Source organism: Balaenoptera physalus (genome assembly GCF_965194825.1).
Source record: "Balaenoptera physalus genome assembly, chromosome: X".
Taxonomy (NCBI): Eukaryota; Metazoa; Chordata; class Mammalia; order Artiodactyla; family Balaenopteridae; genus Balaenoptera; species Balaenoptera physalus.
The window spans coordinates 5903254-5913742 of NC_138903.1; the positions used below are offsets into that span (position 1 = coordinate 5903254).

The window sequence follows — 10489 nt, forward strand, 5'->3', positions numbered from 1 at the left end:
CACCACCCAGCACTTCGCTACTGCAGTTTCTGTGGCAAAACCACTCTTGGAAAATAAAAAGTCAGTTGATAAAGAGAAATAGTTTGTTTAACTTGACCTTATGAAAAAGATTGCTTCCTGCAGAACCTACCATTCTATTTTTTTAAAATTTTTATTTTATATTGGAGCATAGTTGATTAACAATATTGTGTTACTTTCAGGGGTACAGCATAGTGACTCAGTTATACATATACATGTCTCTATGCTTTTTCAAATTCTTTTCCCGTTTAGGTTATTACAGTATACTGAGAGAGTTCCCTGTGCTCTACAGTAGGTCCTTGTTAGTTATCTGCTTTAAATATAGTAGTGTGTACACGGCAATCCCAAACTATTCTGCACAATGCATGAGTCTAGACCACACGCAGAACTTGAAGTTTGTACTGGTGTATCGCACTTTTAGCCTTTGATTTCTCTTCGTCCTCTCGGCGGCAGAACCAGGGAGTGACACAATGCACAGAGCGTTTGGGCCCCGCCGGAGTAATGATGACCGGGAACGTCGCGATGCGGCAGTGGTGGTGAGATTCACAGCACGACCTTATAGATGCTGGTGAGCTATGCAGCTGCAGCGTCAGGAAGCCTCTCTGGAATCATCAGTTATATTTTGGAACTCTCACTTTTCTAGATTAAACCTGTAAGCTTGAGATATAATGGGAAAGGTGTAATTAAAGAGCTAGTAAACAGAAGAAAAGCCTAGCAAAAATTAAGTGAAAGAAATATCGGTGCGGTCTTTCTCCTTCTCTCATTCTCTTTCTGGAATGCTGCATTGCTTTTACAATAAAGAAGAAAACATTTGAGTCCCATTTAGCAGGCAACTTAGTATTTTTTTTTAACCCTTGGAGTTTAGGCCGACTTAAGAAGATTTTTTTAAATAGAGTAAGTATCTTGTTGATCTTTATTAAAAAATTGAGATATACTATACATTACCATATATTTTACCCTTTTAAAATCTACAGTGCGATGTTTTTTAGTCTATTCGTAAAGCTATGTGACCGTCACCACTGTCGAATTCCACAACACTTTTATTACCCTAAAAAGGAAACCTGTACCTTTGTGCTGTGTACCACACAGCCACCCCAGCAGGCAGCCACTACCCTACTATGTCTTTGTCTGTTCTAGACATTTCATAGAAATGGGACATACAGCACGTGGCCTTCCGTGCCTCGCTTTTAGAGAAAAGGGAGTCGGTATCGAAAATGAGGTAAGAAGGTTATACTGGAAAGCTTCGGGCAAAGGCAAGAAATAAAACTTCTGCCATCAGTTTTGAAAGGCAGCTTCCTTTTGGCTTCTGGTGGGGCACATACTCTGAGGATTTCATCACGTGCACTCACTGTCATTCTCCTGCAGGGTCTCGTTATTCCCATAGTGAGCAGAGGAATACAGGAGGTAGCAGTGAGTAAAGCTGCTGGTTATTAATGTTGTTATTAACAATAACAATATTAATAAGTCTGTTGTTACACTTACTAGTTTCTTTGGTCCATTATACAGATGCAGTCACAGAACGCAGGAAGCAAAGAGAACATGGGGACACAGTGGTTGACGTCTACTGAGGGTGTGTCTGTGCTGGACACTCCACGTGCTCCTTGATTTAATCCAGGGATGGGGAGACCAAAGGAACCGAATAGAGAGTCAGAAACAGAACCGCACAGAGTCCATTGATTTTTTTTTTTTACATTTTTTTTCAATTATTAAGTTATTTATTTATGGCTGTGTTGGGTCTTCGTTTCTGTGCTAGGGCTTTCTCTAGTTGTGGCAAGCGGGGGCCACTCTTCATCGCGGTGCGCGGGCCTCTCACTATCGTGGCCTCTCTTGTTGCGGAGCACAGGCTCCAGACGCGCAGGCTCAGTAATTGTGGCTCACGGGCCCAGTTGCTCCACGGCATGTGAGATCTTCCCAGACCAGGGCTCGAACCCGTGTCCCCTGCATTGGCAGGCAGACTCTCAACCACTGCGCCACCAGGGAAGCCCGAGTCCATTGATTTTTGATAAGCAAAGGCAACTCAAAGGAGAATGTATAATCTTTTTGGTGCTGCAACTATTAGACATCACCCAACAAAAAAAAGTGGGTGGTAGGAGCCAGACTTCTCAGTGTCGATGTGGAAGGTTGCGGACTGCCAGGCAGGAGACTGGTCGTGGATTAGGGTTGGAGACCTCACGTGTGGCTTAATGTAAATACAGACGTTTACATATAGGAATATGTCTAGGTGTCTAGCTATACCTGGGTTACTATACTTTGGAGACACTTGTACAAAATTCAGAATCAGTCTAAACTAACCCATGACGATAGTAGTGAGAATAGAGGTGGTCTTGGGCGCACTAAATGTGTCAGCAGAGGGAGGTTTGTTGAGGTGTAGAGACTGTTCTGTAGCGTCACCTAGGTCCTGTTTGCACAGGTGTACCAGCAGGGAAGGATCATGGCGCTGCACTCTTGAGACTTGTGCAGTTCACTCTAGGTTAAATTATGCCTCAGTTTCTAAACAATTGAATAGATGACTTCAGATTGCGGTCAGAGTATTTGATTGCATGGCATTGGGACCATCCTTTGTACAAGGAGCGGAAGTTACTGAGAGAAAGCGCAGAGTTCTTAACAGATGTTCAAAATCAGGCTCCCGGCATCCTGGCCTGTTGAGGACCTGATATGAGGAACAGACAAACCCTCAGTCTTCTCCTGGCCCTCCTGACGCTCCCTGGAATACCTGTATGTTGAGAACTGTTTTCCTTTACTGTGTGGTGTTTCAGTTAACCAGCAATGTGTGAAAGGCGAGCAGGGGTATGGAAAATTGCACTTTTTATCATTCCCTGGTGGGCTTTGGGGCTTTGCTGGCTTGTAATCATGGGCTGTGGTTGGACTGTACACTCCCTGCCATACTTCCATTCAGCATTAGCAATTGGTGGAGATGAAATCCACACGGGATTGTGCTTTTCCATTGTTTTCATCAAACTACAGTCAGTAAAAGTTCTTCCCTGTTTATTTAGATAGTTTATTATTGAATTGGCTGCATTCAAATTTCCAGTAACTCTGTGACTAGTTACCCTGACAGTAAAACGCAGGTGCTTAGGAGGACGGGAAGTTGAATTCGTTTCAAGTTACACATCTGCCTTTTCTTCACTAACGGCAGTAACTGAGGGCCAGTCTGCTGTAACTTTGACCTCGGCTTATGCATAGACGTTTGTCTTCTGAATGTTCGTTCCCCAGGCTGAGCGCCTTGTTGTGAAACTGAAATGCTCTTGTAACAAAACAATACAGGAAGGTCCTCACTGACAGAATTAAAAGTACTAACTTCCTAAAAGAGTTCCGTCCTAAAATCCCTCAAACATTGATCACTAAGCCAAGGCTGGAGGGAATGGACTATGGTTGGGGGAACAGAACGCTCCAGTGAAAGGCTCACGTGAACATCTGGAAGAGAAGCCTGGAGGGTTGACCTCAGAAAATGACAGCTTGCATGGTGACCAAAAAGTGCAGGCTTCTACACCCTGCGGATGGAGGTGACCCGTGGGGTTAGTGAATGTGGGGAAAACTGAAAGCATTACGGCAGACTGTGGGCTTGTTCATTTTTCTTTTCTAGGAATAATTCGACCCTTATTTTAAAAGCTCTCTGTTAACCAATGAAAGTTTAAACGATATATTTTTATAGTTAGATGGACTTCTGTGATATGCAAAGTCAGTATTATTCTTCTGCGGCTGAGCCAAGTATCATGGTCTCTGTAGAGAAAGTTTTGAATGAATTATTTTGGAGTGATGGGACTCTCTCATCACTGACATTCCTTCAGTGGAGAATGTCAGGGGAAGCCCTCCGTGTGTGAATTGCCCACAGTGCCATGTGTTGCCTGCCCCTGGTCCAAGACTCATAGAAGATTAACGTCCAAAAGAAAATCGCAGCTGGCACGTGGTTATTATTTCTGCCTTTCAGCTGTCAAACCTGGCCTCTAAATCTCATAGCAACATAAGATAAAACTGACCACTATGAATTCATAGAATGACCCAGCAAGCTGGCCAAGTAGGTTCTAACAAGAGCCCAGCGTTATACAGAAGCTTCACAGGGGTGAAGTATTAGCTGAGGTGTACCTTATGAGAGGTATTCTTAAATTGTGGCGTAGCGCCAGCAAATTCCATCCGTAAGAACTCTAGAGTATGCCTTTCAAAGCTATATCTCCTTTATGCAGCTTCACCTTTACCCCCCACGCCCCGGGCGCCCTGCAGTACACACCCCAACCACTTCTCCGCTTCCACTCCCCTCAGCCACTGTGCAGCGGCCCTGCTGATCTTTATCGAAAGGCTGTTTTTAGGAGAGTTTTAGTTTTACAACAGAATTGAGAGGGAGGTACAGAGATGTCCCACCTACCTCCCCCCGCCCCGACCCCACCCACGGATATGCACGGCCTCTGCTGTTACCAGCATCAGTCAGCAAAACGGTACTTTTTTTTTTTTTTTTAACCAAGAATGAACTTACATTGACACATCACGATCACGATCACCAAAGTCCGTAGTTTACCCTAGGGTGTATGCGTGGTGTTGTACATTCTGTGGGAACCGACAAATGTGTAGCGGCATGTATCCTTCCATATGACGTCAGAATCTCACACAGACTATTTTCACTGCCCTAAAAATCCTCTGTGCTGTGCCTATTTATCCTTCCCTCCCCCGTAAGCCCTGGCAACTACTGATTTTTTTTACCACCTCCCTAGTTTTGTCTTTTCCAAAATGTCATATGGTTGGAATCATTACAACATGTAACCTTCTCACACTGGCTTCTTCACTTACTGATGTGCGTTTAAATGTCCTCTGTAAAAGCATAAATCAGATTATATGGCCCCCTTCAATTTAAAATTATTTATTGACTCCCACTGAAAACGTTTTACTATATTCTCAGAATCTTTCAGCGTGTTTTCTGAACAATCTCGTCCTGTCAGACAAGACCCTAACATTATCGACCACCACAATGTATCCCACATTACAAACATGTGGGGTAAAAAAAAGTACTTGGAATGTGACCACTTATAATATTCTAACCCAAACACGAAGAGCTTGTTTTTATAAGTAGAATGTTTTATGCTGTGCTTTATGTATCCAAACAGCATACTGTTCTATGTATAAGTTATGTCACATAAGAATAAAGTTAACGCCGATGGACCCTCCAAATGCCTGTGAAGCTAAGTTGATGTCTGTATTCCTCTTTTATCATGTCATCTTTTCTCTTCCCAGTAACGGCCACTATATTTAATTTTTGTGCTTTTTATTACCTTTTTAAATAGAATTTTATTACACGTGTATTTGTCCCTAAGTAGATTTTGTTTTGTGACTTTTTCAAATCCATTTCATCTGTCAGTATTAGTTCTGTTGAGGTTAGGTCACGTATAGCGAGATACATCTGTTTTCAAGTTTAACAGGTGTATACTCACGTAACAAGTACCATAATGAGATGGAGCTATTTCAGTCACCCCAAAATGTTATTGCATCCCTCGTTGTACTTCATGGCCACCTTTCTTCTCCTCACATCCAGGGAAATTTGGACTGATCATTTTCACTATCATTTATCATCAGGAAAATGCAAATGAAAACCACAATGAGATGTAAGTACACACTGGCCAAAATGATGGCCATTAAGAAGACCGACAATAGCAAGTGTCGGTGAAGATGTTGAGCAACTGTATCACTCATCATGGCTGCTGGGGACGTGAAATGTCACGCTGCAAAACAACGGGGCATTTTTTTACAGAGTTACACACGCCTCCCATGGTCCAACCCAGCAAGTCCCTCATAGGGTTTACCCCAGACCTGATACCGTATATGTCCATACGAAGATGGATGCACCAATGTCAGCAGCTTTCCTCATAGTAGACACAAACTGGAAGTGACAACAATATCTGTCAACAGGAGGAAAGATAAATTGTGGTACCTGGATGGTTACTCAGCATAAAAATGAAGAAACCATCATTACATGCAGCAGTATGGATGAATCTCAAAATGAATAAGTTGAGGGAAAGAAACCAGATTTTAAAAAAAGAAAAAAAAGAGAGCACACACTGCATAATTCCATCTCTATTACATTTTACAACCGGTGAGGCTGATGTATAGCAACACCAAAGCAGGTCAGTTTTAATTGCTTCTGTGCTTTATAAAAAGTGATATTCAATATGCAGTGTTTAGTGACTTGATTATTTCATTGAGTATCAGGTTTCTAAGATATTGCTACATGTTGCTATAATTCACTGTAGTTCATTTATCCTGCTTGTTTGTAACATTTCACTGGGTAAACTGGGAAGATTTGGTCCATTGGCTGCACTTTGCCAACCCCTGGTTTAAGCTATTGCCCCAATGCCCAGGACACCAGAGTCTGGATACCTGGACATCAGCTTCTAGAGCAGGAGTCAACCAACTACAGTCTGTGGGCCAAATCTGGCCCTCCACTTGTTTGATGAAGTAAAGCTTTATTGGGACCCAGTCCCATTCACTTGTTTGTGTGTTGTTTGTGGCCGTCTCGTGCTACAGTGGCAGCATCAAGCAGTTGCAAGTGACACCGCGTGCACTGCAGAGCCTAAACTGTTTCCTGTCTGGCACGTTACAGGAAAATTCAGCAGAAAATCTCCTGGACCAGGGTCTGAACAAAGATCTTCACCTAAAAGTCTGTGCTGAACAAGTGCAAGCAAAGACACCCTTCAGGATGCTAGTTGGGGTAAATTACTTCTATTATCCAAAACTACGGCTATGGAAAATATCCCAAACTGAGGCTACTGGCCACACTGAAAAAGATCCCATTGCATTTAAAATTATTAGATCTTTTTAGCCTGTACAGACCAGGTATCCATGGCTTTGTGACACCCATGCCTTGTACGGGCCAGGTAGCCGTCTTGGTGTCAGCTGAAGTGTGTGACGGTTTTACCTGTCAGTTCAGGTTGCCCAAGACTTGGATTAAGTCAGAAGACCCCAAATAGACCCTCATCCGTCTTGAGATTGGCATCCAAGGAGAAGGTTCCAGGGCAGGAAGATGCATCCCCTAGTCATGGCATCGTCCTATTGCAACAGTAAAATTTATTTGCAGAAAGTAACCTGTCCAGACCATGGTTTTCATTTTCCTTCTTTTTTTTTTTTTCAAACTCTTCTTGGTACCAGTGAGTATTTCCATGTTCCGGGGCCATCTTCCTAGAAAGGGAAAGTCTCCACATTTGTGAAGGTGTAAGAGGGTTTCACTTTCAGCTCAGCAAACAGACCTCTTTTATTGCCTTAAACCTTTTTTTTTTTTTTTTTTTAAAATGGGATTTATTTATTTATTTATTTATGGCTGTGTTGGGTTTTCGTTTACTGTGCGAGGGCTTTCTCTAGTTGCGGCAAGCGGGGACCACTCTTCATCGCAGTGCGCGGGCCTCTCACCATCGCGGCCTCTCCCGTTGCGGAGCACAGGCTCCAGACGCGCAGGCTCAGCAATTGTGGCTCACGGGCCTAGTCGCTCCGCGGCATGTGGGATCTTCCCAGACCAGGGCTCGAACCCTTGTCCCCTGCATTGGCAGGCAGACCCTCAACCACTGCACCACCAGGGAAGCCCTGCCTTAAACCTTTTAAAGAAGCTAGTAGCCGGAGTTGTACTTAAAACGCCCTTTTATTTTCTGGCTTAATAGCAAAACTGCCTTCTGTCTACGCTCTTTCTCTTGCCCCAAGAGAGGCCCCATTCTCTAAGAAAGTAGGCAGCGGGTGTGTTGCCAGAAAAGTTCCAAAGTGAGTAACAACACTCCCCCGCTAGGTGTTCTTCTCAAAATCACAAATTCATGGTCCAGTCTCTCCCGGAAAATACTTAAGAGGAGCACCTTTCCATTCAGAAATTCGTTCCTTAAACATAACCTACAAAGGTAGCATCTGAAGCAAGGATTATGTGGGGAGGGAAAAGAAAGGAACCAGTCTCTTGTTTTAAAAATCTCCCATTCTCACTCTGCCAAGCCTACATTGCATAAAAATGTGTGTCTTGATTTAACTTCATCTCTGCCCACTGATTCTCGTCTGCCTAGCGTGATCTGCAAAGCCTTAAAATCAGGCACAGCCTCTATTGAAGCCGCTAACTGTGTTTGCGAGACTGAAAGATGATCCAGATGAGAAGGTGAAACTGCTCCAGGCCTCCGTGCCAAGCAGACACCAAAGATGTGTCCAGGATGCTCGAGTCTCCTGATAACACAGGGAAGGGCTGTCTCCGCCAGGCCGTCAACTGAGCGTGGGAGCACCACGCAGAAGGGAAGCTGTTCGTCGTTGCTGGCTGCCACTCGGAGCACAGGAACAAAAATGCTGGCGGCCGTTGGCATTCTCAAGTTACGGCCCACAGCTTTCCGAGTTTGCATACACCGCCTTGTACACATTCCGAGGGTCGCACCCGTGAAAACAAGAACCGTACTTTTCAGCTTGCGTGGAGCTTCCTAGGCTGGCATCTCAGCATTTCCGCCCTGTTATCTGACACGATAGTCGCTAATTTACCTGCGAGGCAGGTAGGAAGTGTATCCCTGTTTGCAGAGGGGGAAACCGGACACAGAGGAAGGGGGAGCTATGTCCTGCGTCCAGAGCTTCAAAACAAAGATCATCTCCCTCCTGGCTCAGGATGCAACTGGCTGTGCAAATCCAGGCCCTTTCTTTGGCAGGAAGTTCTCTGCTTCTTGTGTGTGTGAAGAGAAGGTTGAGAAATGCGAGTCCGGCTGCTGGAAGAAAGGGAAATCCAGCATGATCTCTCCCCTTGCCTAACACCGAGATATGGGATATCTGAGCTGTCATTTCTCTAAGGAACCTCAGGGAGGAAGGCTGGAATCTTGATGTAACAGGATGATTTGTTTATACTGCGGATTCAGGCGTCAAGGGGACATAAAATTAAGAGAAAATTTGTGTCCAGTGTATGTCATATGCCTAAAGATTATTACTGATTCTGCCCATCAACATTTTTTTTTCCCATTAGAGGAATTGTTCCTAGGAATCTGGGCTGCTTGACCCACACAGTTCCGTTTAAATCATGAAAGCATAACCCTGGCTTGTGGACTTGCTGTTCCTGCTTTGACAGTTATCTTAGAACCGCGGAAAAGTTTCCTCTCAATGGAGTCTTTGCCCTTAGTCTTTCCTACTTACAGGGCAGCTCGTCAAGCCGCTTCCCACCCTGTGCTGGTCTCCAGCCATGCCCGACAGACACACACACACACACAGCCAGGCACAAGCAGCTACCTGCTTTATCTGCACCTCAGCACATCACACAGATCCAGATGTGCGGGGTCGGGCGGGACCACAATCTCTCACCCCCCGCTTGGCTCCTCAGGAAGACGTTGCCAGCTGTTTGACCAGGAGGTGGTTCCCATGACTGTCTGGAACGAGAGCCACCAGAGACGTGTTGTGAACGTGGCTCATTATGTGTCACCTCCTCCCAGTGTCACAGCCCTGGCAGGACGCGGCTCTCTCTCCAGGCTCCCAGACCCGACTGGGATTTGGCCTCGCGCCTCGCCTGAGCAGAGGAAGTGATTACAGAGAAGAACAGTGGGAGAACTTGCATCTCTCACCTTGAGACGAAGCCATCACTTACTCCCCGCAGATGCTTCCCCGCCTTTCTCATGCAGTTTGTCACAACTTAAGACGACCTTCACGTGGGAGGGGTGGCGTGCATCCTGTTATTCTTATCCTTCTGGCAAGTTCAGGAAATTTCCTGCTGGGCGCGCAAATGAAATCCTACATATATGTTCATGTTGGTCAGCAGAATCCATCTCATGCTCTGGAAATCACCTGAAATTCTGTTTTTCTTTTTTTTTTTTTTTTTTCGTTATACAGCCTTTGGGGCTGTATAATTTGGGGCTTTGAAATCAAATGAAATCAAATAGCAAGGACTCTACCACCTTGTAAAGTTTGTCCCCAGATTTACTTACATTTATATTTTTGTGATTTCAGGGTCCAACATTGCACCAGGGCATAATTTAAAAATAGGACGATGTGGGTCACAATGAAGGATGGTTGACAAATTTAGGTGTGACGATCCACTACGGAGACGTAGGACTCCAAATCCCAGTGACTCTCCACACCGTCGCAGGTAACGCAGCTCAACAAAGCACTGACTATCCGTTAAGTGAAAGGAATTTCAGAGTCCAGAAATGTTTACATCCATCCACATAGGGTTACACGCTGAGTGCAGACAGGAATTAGGCTCCCTGAGAGTTTGGTCAAATGTATGCAGACATGTTAAAATTTGAGATACCTAATCAAAGTGACGTGTGAACCAAAGTAAAAATTATATGGAGGAATGATTACACGTGTGATAAAACTGCATTAGCTGTACACGACCACACAAATGAGTGCGTGTAGAACCGGGGAGGTTGGTGGATATCAGTTTCCGGGTGGTGCCGTAGGACTGCAGTCCTGCAAGATGTTACTCTTGGGGAAATGCATGAAGATGACTTGGGACTCTGCGTTATTTCTTACACTTGCATGTGGATCTGCCAGTTCCTCGACA

General features: G+C 44.7%; 1 long non-coding RNA gene across 1 annotated transcript; it reads right to left on the reverse strand.

The window, feature by feature from the left end:
• Nucleotides 1-7110: 7110 nt before the first annotated feature.
• On the reverse strand, nucleotides 7111-9552 carry LOC309652485. The gene is made up of 2 exons (XR_014258750.1): nucleotides 7587-9552; nucleotides 7111-7263 (listed from the first exon to the last, which is right to left on the reverse strand). It is a non-coding gene; the product is annotated as an uncharacterized lncRNA (long non-coding RNA).
• Nucleotides 9553-10489: the final 937 nt, after the last annotated feature.